Source organism: Chiloscyllium punctatum, chromosome 19, assembly GCF_047496795.1.
Source record: "Chiloscyllium punctatum isolate Juve2018m chromosome 19, sChiPun1.3, whole genome shotgun sequence".
Lineage (NCBI taxonomy): Eukaryota > Metazoa > Chordata > Chondrichthyes > Orectolobiformes > Hemiscylliidae > Chiloscyllium > Chiloscyllium punctatum.
Genome location: NC_092757.1, coordinates 70,048,616 through 70,063,926, shown reverse-complemented (window position 1 = coordinate 70,063,926; position 15,311 = coordinate 70,048,616). Strand labels below are relative to the sequence as shown.

At 40.6% G+C, this 15,311-nt stretch overlaps 1 long non-coding RNA gene across 1 annotated transcript; it reads left to right on the top strand.

Moving 5' to 3' along the window:
• Window positions 1-466: 466 nt before the first annotated feature.
• On the top strand, window positions 467-15,275 carry LOC140491244 (uncharacterized). Its single transcript, XR_011963248.1, has 3 exons — window positions 467-591; window positions 11,765-11,948; window positions 15,129-15,275. It is a non-coding gene; the product is annotated as an uncharacterized lncRNA (long non-coding RNA).
• The last annotated feature ends 36 nt before the right edge of the window (window positions 15,276-15,311 follow it).

Sequence of the window (15,311 nt, the reverse complement as noted above, 5' to 3'; positions counted from 1 at the left end):
AAAGAAAGCAGATGGATTGACCTTTTTACCTGTTAATGAGAGTACAATTCAAGAAAAATTTCCTTGGACCAAGATTCGTTCAAAATGTAATGCTATCAGCTTAATATCTGTGCTGTCAGCTCATTTCATTGAATCCTCAACCTATCAGCTTGTTTCTTTCCAAAGTGAAGTATCTTGAGGATTTTCATTATATTAAGGATGCTATATAATTTGGAGAAATACTTAACAACAAAAAGGTTATAGGATATATGGGGAAAGAGCAAGGATATGGGATTAATTAGATCAAACAGCTGGGGCAGGATCACTGGGCCAACTAGCCTCTTTTTCTGCTACATTGCTATATGATTTGAAGCAATGCAAGTTGTTAATTATTCATTCCTTATGATTGAAATGGTGAACTGAGAGGTGTGCCATATTATTTAAATTAGTTATTTCTCTGTTACTAGGAGCTGCACGAAAATGCCTTCTTTATGACAGATGGAGTTAGCAAAAGTGACATTATACAGGGGGAGTTGGGAGACTGCTGGTTCTGGGCCTCCGTGGCTACAATAGCTAATTGCAAAAGGCTGATAGAATGGGTTATTCCATCAGGTGAGAATTCATACTTTTAAAATTTAGATTTAGAGTTAATAATAATTTTTATGTTTTGTGATCACATTTTAAACAAAAGATCAAAAAAGAGCTAGAAATTTAAGCTTTATAGAAATATAATGTCTACTGTATTACGAATGTATTATGAATGTAATGTATTACGAATAATTTGACCTGACCAAGAACTGACCAATGGTCATTGATTCTTGTTTGAAATGGGACTCCTGATTTTTGAAAAGTGATGCCTAGTTTTAGATTTTCCCACAAGTGGAAACGACCTCTTCACATATACCCTGTCAAGACCCCTCAGGATCATATATGTTTCAATCAAGTCATCTCTTATTCTTCGAAAGTTAAATGGATACAAGCCTAGCCAATCCAACCATTCTTTATAAGACAATCCATGCATTTCAGGTATTGGTCTAGTAAACCTTCCCTGAAGTACTTCTAACACATTTATATCTTTCCTTAAATAATGAGATCATTACTGCCTGCAATAGAGTTTGGAGGGCACATTCCAACAATTCTAACTGTGTTATTGGTGAAAATCTACAAAACAATGGCTTTGGTTATGGCACTAAGTCCAGTTGTTTTAAAGACTGGATCACCAGTTAACAAATATTAGGACTGGGATGCAGCTGGAGGCTTTTAGCTAATCCTCTGAATTGCATAAGCTTCACAGCACAATCAGTCTCATAATTTAGTTTATGATATCTCCTATGTCAGGTTACAGATTTGTTGCTCATCTTAAAATTATTATTGGGACATGTTTACCAACATACATTCAGTCGTGAATCATGTGACACTCGTACAATCTTTAGCTTTGGATTATTTTATGTAGGTATTTAACCATTATTTTTAAGTGATTTAATACTTGTTTAAAAATAGCACAAAAGGGATTTATTTAATAGTGGTGCAGTTAGGGCTAAAATTCTGGTTTTCTTAGTGAGTGTGTTTTCCTTTAGTGGGCCAATAATAATGGCTATCCCTAATTGTCCTTGATTGAACACCTCCTTGAACCACTGCAGTCCATACATCTGCAAAATGGCAGCAGAAAGTTTTGGAGGGAAGTCTAACATCTTCTGACAGCCATGAAACTTTTCTGAAGTAACCTCATTTTTTCTCACGGGTTCCCAATAATTGAGGCATCCCCTCTCTAGAACTGCAGCCTCTGTTAAACTGGTCCACCAGATTTTGGTGGCTTTTTTTTTCTTTTTTTTCTTTTATTTTTCTTTTTTTTTCTTTTTTCTTTTTTTTATTAGGCAAAACACCCGAGTGGCCAGTGACAAGCACTGCCCTTCACATCAAAGGGCAATGCTGTGTGATCAAAACAGTGAAGGGGATACACTCCTGTTTTTTTTCATTCTTTTTTTTTACAGTGAAGGGGATACACTCCTGTTCTTTTTTTTTCTTCCCCCACACTACCGCCTAACTGCGGTAGTGCTTATTTTTTTTTCCCCAGCACCCATGGTGTGTGTGTGTAGGTGTGAAACACAGTGAAGGACACAAAGTGCACAAATCTTTATTCAATTTCCACCACCAGGAAGATATGAAAAACACCCAAGTGGCCAGTGACAAGCACTGCCCTTCACATCAAAGGGCAATGCTTTTTGGTGGCTATTGTCAGTTAATTGGTCGTTGCTGGTAATATATAAGAGGTTTCTCCCTTTTAGCCCTGGTAAACAGGACTTACCAGCAATAGGCAATTTGGTAATATAGAAAGGTCTACTAGCATTGGAAAAGGTTATTTGACTAACTGAATTCCACACACACCCCCTCCCTCCACACCCCCTCTGTCCCCGCCCAAGCCTCCAATGTAATAATCATCTCATTGACCCAACATGGTGTCACTTCAACATTGCAGCAGATCTCCTCCATCCATGGATGTATTTTACTATAATTAGCACTGTACTCAGCATGTGATAGCACATTTCTACATCTTCTTTCAAGTCTTCATCCACAATTCACTTATTGAAGATGTGATTCATTATTATTGCATTTTTGGTTCTGTTGCAAGGGCTTTTGCATATCTTCCTCTCTTCCTGTTAATTGTCTTCTTTTTCTTCTTTTCCTGAAGTGATGGTTACATGAAGGGATACAATTTCACAAAGTTAAAAATCACACAACACCAGGTTATAGTCCAACAGGTTTAATTGGAAGCACACTAGCTTTCGGAGCGTCGCTCCTTCATCAGGTGGTTGTGGAGGGCTCAATCCTAACACATAGAATTTATAGCAAAAGTTTACAGTGTGATGTAACTGAAATCATACATTGAAAAATTGATTGTCTGTTAAGCCTTTCATCTATTATAATACCATGATAGTTTCACTTCTTTCATGTGTAAATCACAAAACCTTTTTTTAAAAAGTTGCATTCTCAGGTTAGCTATTAACAATGGTGATAGCTAGACAATATGTTGAAGGTGTTAGCCCCCTGTGTTCTCTGTCTATGCCATGATGTTTAGATTGATTCTAATCTTAAAAAGTGAGATAACAGAGTTTTACATGAATTCATGCAGTTTTTGAGCTCAGAGTTCTACATGAATGCATGCAGTTTTTGAGCAAAGTACAATGTAACGCTGCAAGTACAAATTTATAACTATAATTTGGTGTTGTGTGATTTTTAACTGTGGATAAATATGGACTGAGATATGGCAGAGCATTTATAAGGACTCTGCTGCTGCTCTAGCTGGTCCCAGTTTGAAATCTCCTGTTCAATGGGCTAACACCTTCAACATATTGTTAACAGATAACCTGAGAATGCAACTTTTTAAAAAAACGGTTTTGTGATTTACACATGAAAGAAGTGAAACAGTCATGGTATTCTAACAGATGAAAGGCTTAACAGACAATTAACTTTTCAATGTATAATTTCAGTTACATCACACTGTAAGTTTTTGCTATAAATTCTGTGTGTTAGGATTGAGCCCTCCACTACCACCAGATGAAGGAGCGACGCTCCGAAAGCTAGTGTGCTTCCAATTAAACCTGTTGGACTCTGACCTGGTGTTGTGTGATTTTTAACTTTGTACACCTCAGTTCAACTCTGGCATCTCCAAATCATGACGACAATTCCACAAACATACTTTGGTATCCTAACTAAGTGAGTATCATTCATATGTTGATCTTGGCAGTGCATATTGGCAAAACATTTCTCTCACTATCATTCAAAATCCTACAATATTACCAGGGATCACCATTATAATAGTGCTAAACTTGGTGGATTTGTTTTCCTCCCTAAGCCAGATGCTGTAAGGACAACACTTACAGTAAATTAATTAACATGACATTGACCAAGGAGATCAGGTGACTGTGGCAACCATGCAGATTAAAGAGGTATCCTAACTTTCCTGAAGTCTAGTTCTGGCTGGGCAAAATCTGGATATAGAAATCCATTACCATGTATAAATTATCTTGACTTCCATTTGCTCCGGTTTCTTCATACAATCCAAAGATGTGCAGGTCAGGTGAAGTGGTCATGCTAAAGTGCCCATAGTGTTAAGTGCATTAGTCATGGGGTAAATATAGGGTAGGGGAATGGGTCTAGGTGGGTTATTCTTTGGAGGATTGGTGTAGACTTGTTGGGCCGAAGGGCTTGTTTCCATACTGCAGGGAATCTAATCTAATCTAATCTAATATTTATTAATGTACAGTTTTCCAGAAGTGTCATAATAAAGCAAATTTCTTTCTGTAAAGGTCATGCCTCATCAAACCTGGATTGAGACTTTTGTTAAGTACTGCATTACCTCTAGAGCTCCCACAGTAAATCAATTAAGTACCAGATTGCCAGAAAAGTATGCTGTTAACATGTTTCTTTGCTACATTTGGGCATTAATAGCACCAAAATTCACAACAGTGCTGAGATGGATTGGTGCCAGCACCATAACAAGAAGATTGTCATCTCATTTCACTGAGTATATACCTGATAAAATATTCATAATATTTAATTTAGTGCAACAGCAGATAGTATGGTTATCCATGCAGATTTATCATGCTGTTTGAATAGGGCAAATAAAATAAGAAATAGAAGGAAGACACTAACTCGAATTTTGTCAACAAACATTTCAAATCAAATTATATAAGTAAATCTGTAACTGGCAGATGTTGACTAAAATGCAATTTTACCAGTTAAAAACAAATAAAAGTGCAATTTATTAATCATAAGAAGTGAAGGCAAATATTAATACCGTGGTAATATAATGGAACCACTAAGGGAGGCCATGCATGCCAGCTGTCAGAAAATCTATTTGCTCAGTACCTTTCCTCTCCCCTTTCCCAAACTCTTTAAAATATTTATTTTTTGAAATATTCAGTCTCCACCCTCATAAAACCTTGTTCAGATTCGACTTCCACTGTGGTTTCTGATATGGCATTCCATGCCTCAAAAGACTACTGTGGATTTTTTCTTTTCCAATTTACTTTACTTAGAAGCCTTCATAATTTCACAGCATCATAGAACTGTGACGGTGTAAGAAGAAACCATTTGGCCCACTGTGTCTGCACTGGCTGACCAAATGAGCAGTTTACTTGGTGCCACTCTCCTACTTTCTTTCTGTCACCCTGTATGTTCTCCCTTATTAGATAAAGCCTACCTCCCTTTTGAATGCTTCAATCAAACCTGCCTCCATCACACTTTCAGACAATGGAGTCCAGATCTTAACCACTTGCAGTGTTTCCTCATGTCGCTTTTGTTTCTCGATCATTTTGCAAATTGGAACAGTTTCTTCCTGGTTACTCTGTCCCACCCCTTCATGATTTTGAATACCTTCATCAATCCTCTTTCAGTCTTCATTTTTCCAAGGAACTCAGTCCCACCTTCTGGAATCTACCTTAATAATTGAATTTCCTCATCTCAGAAACCATTCTCATGAATAATGAATTTTTCAGTGTCTGAGTCACTTTATCTGAAACCCTTATGATTTTGAACACCTTGATCAGACTGCATTGAAATTTTAATTTGGAAAAAGTGCTTGAGTTTCCATAGCCTCTTTGCTTGTCTGAAGTCTTTCACAAAATATCTTTCACGTTTGACATCTTTCATGAAGCAAGAGATGTAAGATTAAACATGATAACCCAACTAAGTGCAAGTTTAATGATCTCTACCTTTTACTTTTGTACTCTTTGTGCCTTTGTTTAATGTTACTGTATTGCTTAGCACAGAAATGTTTACAATGTATTCAGCATTTCATTTGAAAGAACCATCATTTAATGTACAAGTTGTCCACTTTGTGAAATTAGAATGTACAAATGCGCTTGGTAAGATTCTTGGCAATTTCTGTTTTTCTGAGGTGCTTGGCTTCATCTTCAGGAATGCATGCAGAGAGTCAGTGGCCTGAATATTCTGGGGTCATTGGGACCCCTAGGCTCGGATCATGTAAAGGTCCTGACCCTTGTGATGTCGAGTCCTGCTGACTGCATGAGGTTCCTGGAGACAGCCAATTAACAGGCTGTTGGAATGCCAAGCAATTAGAAATGGTGGGGCAGGCTGCAGGTACAGGTTTGGGATAGCCATCAGCCCAACTGGGAGAAATACATGCTGCAGAATGTAGGTGAACAAATGCAAGGGAAACTCAAGGTGGTAGCCTACAGCCCGGCCAGTGGCCACTGATTTATGTAGGTCCAAGAATGGGATTTTTAGAGGAGAAACCAATGATGCACAGGATTGCTGCTAAAAGGCTGCCTCAGAGAGTTGGTGCGCCCCATATTCAGGGTGCAGCTTTGAAAGCAGGAAAATCACATCAGAAAATGGTCTCTATTTACGCCCTGCAGTGACACAATTTACTGCATTATTGGAGCTGGCTGCCGATTTTGTTCCATACCTCAGACATGGTGGAAATATATTGGAGAGAAGTCCTCGTGCAGATGCTTACTTTTTATCAAACTCTCCTGCTTCCAGCACGAATTCCCTGGTGTCAGGAAAATTCTGCCCGGTGCGTGCAAATTGTCATTTTTATTTGTTTGCGTTTCTTCTTTTCATAATACAGGTCTTTCTGCTATAATGCAACAGTTGCATTCCTCTGCAACCTCTCTCTATAGAAATTCGCACTGTAGAAGCTTGCTATAGAAAATTGCTTCACCCGTTCAGCAGAAAGTTCCACAATTCGTCATCCATTATTGCCAATTCGCATTGACAAAATGCATGCTATGCCAGAACGACCTGTATAATCAACACTTCAGAAAGAAATAACTTAAGATCTGGCCCAACCTCAAGATGACCTAAAGTGTTTTAAAATCAAAATACTTTTGAATTGGAGTTACTGAAGGCAATATCATTGTTTCACATTCCTGTTTATTTACAATGCTACTGCTAATTAATTCTCATATTTTTCTAAAAGACATGTTGCTAAAAATGGAGTTGAAAAGTGTGGCACTGGAAAAGCACAGCAGGTCGGCAGCATCCAAGGAGCAGGAGAGTTGACATTTCCCTGATGAAGGGCTTATGCCCAAAACATCAACTCTCCTGCTCCTTGGATGCTGCCTGACCTGTTGTGCTTTTCCAGCGCCACACTTTTCAACTCTGACCCTCCAGCATCTACAATCCTTGCTTTCTTCTTGTTGCTAAAAATAGATTTGTTACATTTTATAAGTCATGCTGATCCAACACTGGGGTATTGAGTTTGAAATTGGTTCTGTCCAGTTTTTTTCTAATCCCCACTGTGTTTGATAAGCTTCAATAGCAATAATTGCTGCTGTTAATCCATTAAGGTTACAATAGAATAAACTCTAGAAATCCAAGCATGACTTGAAATATGCCCATTTGGGTGTCTTTTGGCACAGTGTCCCTGTATCAGGGTCAGAAGTGTCACATCTCACACAAGTGTGTTGTAACATGTCGAAACAGATTGATAAAAATAAATGTCTTTAAAGATGATACTTTCATGCATCACAAAATCCTGTTGACCTATTACTCTTGTGGAGCCTTGTAAGTATGCTTTGACTGAACAAAGATCTTGAGGCTGGATTAGGAATATGTCTGAATAGATGATAATATAAAAGTAGAAGACATTTGAAGATAATTAGTTGGACCTGTTATTTGCTTGAAAACAAGGAAATGTATTCAAATTTCTGTATCTAATTATCTATTACTATGACTACCAAGTACAATATTCATATTCTTTGGTGGTTAAGAAAAAATGTTCAAAAATCCAAGAAGTGTCTACTGACGATGAGTTACAGAAGGCAGTTCTAAAAATTTGTTTTTTGGCAAGCATTTATAACAGGCATAATCACAGAAGCCATACTGTAATATTATGCATTAAGTACTTTCTTCCAATTCATGTTACTGGATTATTCTGCCAATATTTCTAGGAAAACGAATACCTTCTACATAATACAAGTAAATACAATAGCTGTCAAACTGATTGTTAGTATGTTTCAAGTGAATAATGTGTACATTGCAAGCTCATCCATCAATTCAACATGTTCTGAATGAGGGACAATTGCTTTGGATGGCATAACATTGGTTTGGGGAATGAACCAGAGAATTGCTGACACCTCTTTTGTTCAGTAGAAAAAGAAGCAGTCTGTATCCATTCTTCCTGTCTGCAAAGAGCAAACTTGTGTATTAGCATATGATGTTTCCTGTCCACACCAGTATACTATACAACAAGTTTGACTGACAACTTTAAATGGTTGTCAGCGTAAATCTTGGGACTCTCAGGAATGTTTAGTGCAGCATGCAAACAGACCTTTTAGTCCAACTCATCGACATTGATCAGATATGCTAAACTGATCTAGTCCTATTTGCCAGCATTTGGCCTATATCCTTCCAAACCCTTCCTATTCATGTAACCACACAGGTGCTTTTAAAATGTTGCAATCCTCTGGCAGCTCATTCCATACATGCACCACCCTCTGCGTGAAAACGTTGCCCCTTAGCTCCCCTTTAAATCTTTACCCTCTCACCTTAAACCTATGCGGTCCAATCATAGAACCATAAAATCCTTACGGTGTGGAAACAGGCCATTTGGCTCAACACGACCACACCAACCCTCCGAACAGTATCCCACACAGAATCATTCTCCCACCCTCTTACTCTACATTTCCCCTGACTAATGCACCCACCCTACACATCCCTGAACACAATGGCCAATTTAGTATGGCCGATTCACCTAATCTGGATTAGTGGTGCTAGAAAAGCACAGCAGTTCAGGCAGCATCCGAGGAGAAATAAAATCCACGTTTCGGGCAAAAGCCCTTCCCAGTTTTTACCTAATTCACCTAATCTGCACATCTTTGGACTGTGGGAGGAAACCAGAACACCCAGAGGAAGTCCACGCAGACATGGAGAGAATGTGCAAACTCCACACAGTCGCCTGAGGCTGGAATCAAACCCAAGTTCCTGGCGCTGTGAGGCAGCAGTGCTAACCACTAAGCCACAGTGCAGTTTTAGACACCCTGATCCTGGGTAAAATATGTTAACTATTCATCCTATCTGTGCTCCTCATGATTTTAGGAACCTCTATAAGGTCACCCCTCAGCTGTAGCTCAAGCTCTCCAACCCTGGTCACAGTCAATCTTTTCTGAACCCTCTCAAGTTTCACATCTTTTCTATAGCTGTGAGACCAGAATTGAATGCAGTATTGAACATGAGCGCTAAATCACATCTAATGCTGGATATTTTGTTTCAAGTTTTGCATGTGCAGGATGGTTGTGTCCAGTCAGAACCTTGCCTGTTGTGAGCAGCCAAGGGACATGTTAAATGCAATGTACCAGCAGTGTTTTGGATGTACTGCCTAGCATCATGAAGTAAATTGCAAAGATAAAAGTAGCTATTATGCATTTTGACACTTGTAATACAATAATACAGACTTCATTAGTAAGTGTGTAGAAGAATGCGTGCCGAAGAAGTTAATCCAAGTATTCCCCCACCCAAAATCATAGATCTACTGAAGTCCAGGTCTGAGCTGTTCAAGTCGGGTGACCCTGACCTGTACAGGAAATCCAGGCATGACCTTCGCAAAGCCATCAGAAACTCCAAAAGGCAATACCAAACTAAACTTGAGACTGAGACTAACCACACAGACACTCGTCTTTTGTGGCAAGGCTTACACTACATAACGGGCTATAAAGCAAAGTTGATCAGAATTGAAGGCAACAATGCTTCCCTACCTGATGATGTAGTGGATTCTACACTAGCTCCAAACAGAAGATCAGTGAAACAATGTCACCTGTCTCAACAGACTCAAATGCACTTGTACTCACGGTCGCCACCACAGATGTTAGATCGACCTTCTTAAAAGTATATCCACAGATGTGACTTACCCAAATGGAGTGCCCAGCCATGCTCTCAGATCCTGTGCAGACCAGATGGCAGGAGTATTCGCAGACATCTTTAACCTTTCCTTACTACGATCTGAAGTCTTCACCTGCTTCTAGAAGACCACCAACATCCTTGGTGTCAAAGATAATTCATGGAGCGTACCTCAATGTCTACCACCCAGTGGCTCTGACCTCTATAACGATGAAATGCTTCAAGAGGTTAGTTGTGGTTCACATCAGCTCTAGTTTCCCAGATTGCCTGGATCCTTTGCAATTAGCCCTCCACTGCAACAGGCCCACAACAGATGCCAGCTCCATGGCCTTGCACTCATGCCTGGAACATCTGGATACAAGGATACCTACATTAGGCTCTTACCTATTGACTACAGCTCTGCCTTCACGCCATAATTCCAAACAAATTTTGGGCGGCATGGTGGCACAGTGGTTAGCACTGCTGCCTCACAGCGCCAGAGACCGGGGTTCAATTCCCGCCTCAGGCAACTGACTGTGTGGAGTTTGCACATTCTCCCCGTGTCTGCGTGGGTTTCCTCCGGGTGCTCCGGTTTCCTCCCACTGTCCAAAGATGTGCAGGTCAGGTGAATTGGCCATGCTAAGTTGCCCGTAGTGTTAGGTAAGGGGTAGATGTAGGGGTATGGGTGGGTTGCGCTTCGGCGGGGCAGTGTGGACTTGTTGGGCCGAAGGGCCTGTTTCCACACTGTAAGTATTCTAATCTAATCTAATCTAATCTAAATTCATCTTCAAACTATGCAACATAGGTCTCAGCTACCCTACCTGTAACTGGGATACTTGACTTCCTGACCCATAGAGTGCAGTCAGTAAGAATAGGCAACAACACCTCCTCCACGATAATCCTCAACACGAGTGTCCCAGAGGCTGGGAACTCAGACCCCAACGATACCCCTTCCACACTCACGAATGTGTGGCCAAATTCCCACCCAACTCCATTTTCAAGTTTGCTGACAACACTACCATTGTATGTCGGATCTCAAACAATGATAAGATAGACAACAGGAAAGAGATTGTGTCCTTGGTGTCATGGGGTAAAGACAATAATCTCTCCATCAAAGTCAGCAAAATGGAGGAGCTGGTCATTGACTTCAGGAAGTGGAGTGGAGGATACACCCATGTCTGCATCAATGGTGCTGAAGTAGAGATGGTTGACATTATCAATGTCTTGCGAGAGATGATCACCAACAATGTGTCCTGGTCCACCTAAGCTGATGCGACAATCGAGAAAGCACAACAATGTCTCGATTTCATTAGGAGGCTAAGGAGATTCGGCATATCCACAAGGACTCTTACCAATTTTTACAGATGCATCACAGAAAGCATCCTATCTGAGTACATCACAACATGGTACAGCAACTACTCTTCCCAAGACAGCAAGAAACTACATAGCCCAGTTCTTCACACAAACCAGCCTTCTATTCATTGACTCCATTTATAATTCCCACTGTCTCCGGAAAGCAACCAACATAATCAAAGATCCTTCCCATCCTAGTCATTCTCATTCTACCCTCTTTCTTCGGGGCAGAAGATAAAAAAAGTTTGAAAATACATACAAGCAGATTTAAGAAGAGCTTCTTCCCTGCTGTCATTGAACTTTTGAATGGACCTCTCAAATGTTAATATCAATCTCTCTCTCTCTGCAACTTCTCTGTGGTTGGAATGCTGTATTCAGCTCTCTATTCTGCTACCCTGATGCACTTTGTAGATAAGATCTGTCGTCGGTACAGCATGCAAAACAATTCTTACCACTACGTCTTGGTACATGTGATAACAATAAATCAAATCATTTTAATCTCACAGATGACCTAATGTATTATGAAACATTGTTTTAGTTTCTAAAACAGCAGGGGGATTGTCTAACAAATATATTCAAATCCTTACAGGCCAGTATATTACTGGGAAATATCCATACTATGGAATCTTTCGATTCCGATTCTGGCAATTTGGGAAATGGGTAGAAATTTTGGTGGATGATTATTTGCCAACAAGAAATGGACGACTTATTTATGCCAGATCAGAAGCTGAGAATGAATTCTGGCCGTCGCTTTTTGAAAAGGCATTTGCAAAGTAAGTGCATTTAAACAATTCATTGTAAATAATTTGTTTCGCTGTTTTTAAATATACCTATTCCAAATGCACTATGATATAGTGATGTACAGCATAAATCACTATTCTGGAAACTCTGTCCCCCGAAGACTAGAATTTTCTGCTGTGTGGTCCAGGCAACAGAAATGCATCTTCAGAAAACCAATTGCATATTCAATGATGATCCTGGTGGATCAGTGGGCAGCAGTGTAACACTGTTTAACGTCGAGCTGAAGATTGTACACTGGTGGCATTAGTTATGCCTTCTGGGGCTAACTCTTGTTACCCATGAGGCAGCTCTGGAGATAATGGGGTGGACTACAAGTATTTGCCAAACCTGGGACTTGTGCAGAATGTAAGCGTTGTGACAGCTCCCTGGATAGGGTGCTCACACACACAGAATTTGCTGTCTGTGGTCACTAACAACGTGAACATTGAGGGAACGAAATTGCTTCCTGTTGAGAAATCTGGCTGGATGATGCCATGGAGCTCTAAGTGCCACATGTGAGTAATTGAGGCCTCATGCTCCAAGAGTCTGCAGTCTTTGGTACCCTGGCTCTCTGTGTCCATGGTGAACTGGAAAATTTGCATTGTTTTCCTGCCAAGGGCATTTTTAAAGGCTTGAAATGAGAGGGTAAACAGATAGAAATCATTGTCCATGTTGGCACAAATGATACAGGAAGGAAAAGTGAAAAGGTCCTGGAATGTCAAACAGAGAGTTAGGTAGTAAACCAAAAAGCTGGACCTCTAGAGTAGTCATCTCAGGGTCACTCCCTGTACTACATGTTACTGAGGCTAGGAACAGAGACAGAGTACAATTGAGCATGTGGCTAAAGAGCTGGTGTAGGGGGGAGGCTTCAAATATTTGGTTCATTGAGATGTTTTCCATGGAAGGTTGGACCTGTTCAATAAGGATGACTTGCACCTAAACTGGAGGGGCACCAGTATCCTGGCAGAAAGGTTTAGCACTGCTACTCAGGAGGGTTTAGACTAATGTGGCAGGGGTGTGAGAATCAGAACAACAGGTCAGTAAATATAGAGACGGGAGAAGAGCTTGAATCTAAGGCAAAATAGCGAGGAGGAATAGATGTCAGGGAGAGGTTGCTGAGATCAGCAGAACAGGAAGCTTGGATTGTATTTGCTTCAATGCAAGAAGTGTAACAGGTAAGATGGATGACATTAGAGCTGGATTAATGAATGCAATTTTGATATTGATGCTACCACAGACACATGCTTGAAAGACACTCAGGATTGTTAGGTGAATGTTCTGGGATATTGATGTTTCAGACAAGACAGAGAAGGAAACAAAAGAGGTAGAAGAGTTGCATTACTGGTTAGATAGCATATCACAGAGGTGTTGCGGGAGGACAACCTGGAGGGATCTTGCAGCAAGGCATTATGGATAGAGCTCAGGATTAGGAAGGGCACAACCACAGTGCGGGGATTGGACTAAACACCTCCCAGCTACCAGTAGGAGATAGAGAAAGAGATATATAATCAGATTCTGGAAAGATGTGAAAATAACAGGGTTGTTGTGTTGAGTGATCTTACCTTTGACTAGGATTCCTTTAATGCCAGGGTTTGGATAGGAAGCAATTTGTAAAGCATGCCCTTGAGGATTTTTTGAAACAGTATGTGGCTAGCCTAACGAGGGAGGGGCTATACTGGACCTGGTATTGGGAGATGAGACCGACCAAGTGATCAAAGTTTGAGTGGGGGAACCTTTGTGAATAATGAGCATAATTCCATATGCTTCCAGATACTTATGGATAAGGACAAGAGTAGAACTTGGATAAAGCAGTTAAATTGAGTAAGGCCAACTTCTTCCGAAATAGAATCGGAGAATGTGGATTGGGGAACGGATGTTTATGAGTGACATAGAATCCATACAGTGTGGATGCAGGCCATTTAGCCCACTGAGTCCACACTCACGCTCTCAACAGCATCCCACCCAGACCCTACACCTCTACCCTATCCCTGTAATCTTACATTTTCCATGGCTATTCCACCTAGCCTACATCCCATATGAGCAATTTACCATGGCCAATCCACCTAACCTGCACATCTTTGGACTGTGGGAGGAATTTGGAGTGCCCCGACGAAACCCACACAGACACAGGGAGAATGGTCAAACTCCACAAAAACAGTTGCCCGCTGGTGGAATCGAATCAGGGTGCTTGGTTCAATGAGGCAGCAGTGCTAACCACTGGGCCACTGTACCACCACTAATGTGGGAGTCTTTTAAAAGACCAATTGACACAGTGCAGGACGGACATGTTCCTGTGAAAATGAAGGACAGGAATGGCAGAATTTAGGATTCTTGAATGACAGGGGAGATTTTTAGCTGAGTCAGAAAAATGGAAGTATACCTAAGGTCTAGGCAACTAAAAACAGATAAAGTGCTTGAAAAATATAGAGAAAATAGGAAGGAGCTCAAACAGAGAGTTAGGCGGGCTAAAAAGTGCTATGAAACATCCTTGGTCTGTAGGATTAAGGAGAATACCAAGGCATTTTATACATTTTTTAAATACATTTTATACAGCAAGAAGGTAGCTCGGTAAAGAGTGGACCCACTCAAGAATAATGAGGGAGGTTATGTGTGGAGCCAGAGGAACTGGGTGAGATCTGTAATGAGTATTTTACATCTGTATTCACTTAAGAAAAGGACAAGAGGGATGTTGAGGTTAGGGAAAGGTATGTGAATGCTCTTGTGCATGTCAATATAATGAAGGAGAAAGTGTTGGGTGTCTTGAAACACATTAAGGTAGAAAATTCCCCAGTGTCAAATGGGATCTATCCTGGGAGACTGTGGGAGGCAAAGGAGAAGTAGCTGGAGCCTTAACAGATACCTTTATATCCTCTTTGACCTCAGGTCAGGTTCCAGAGGACCAGAGAATGGCCAATGCTGTTCCTTTGTTTAAGAAGGGAAACAGAGGCAATCCAGGTCATTACAGGCCTGTTAGACTGACGTCAGTGGTGGGGAAATTGTTGGAGAAGATACTGAAAGACAGGATATTCACATTTGGAAGTGAATGGACTTGTTAGTGATAGGTAGCACGGGTTTGTGTGTGGAAGGTCATGTCTCACCAACTTGATTAAGTTCTTTGAAGAGGTCTCTTATTTGTCTATATTTCCTGCTTTCCTATTGTGTTTTACCTGCAGATTGCATGGCTCCTACAAGGCGATTGAAGGAGGGTATACATTGGATGCTCTGACCGATCTTACTGGGGGTGTTGGTGAAATCTACAGATTTTCAGAATTTGCAGATAGGTATGAGGAGCTGTACAACCATCTCTCTGCTGCTTCCAGGAAGAATGCTTTAATGGCCTGTGGAACAGGAAAGGT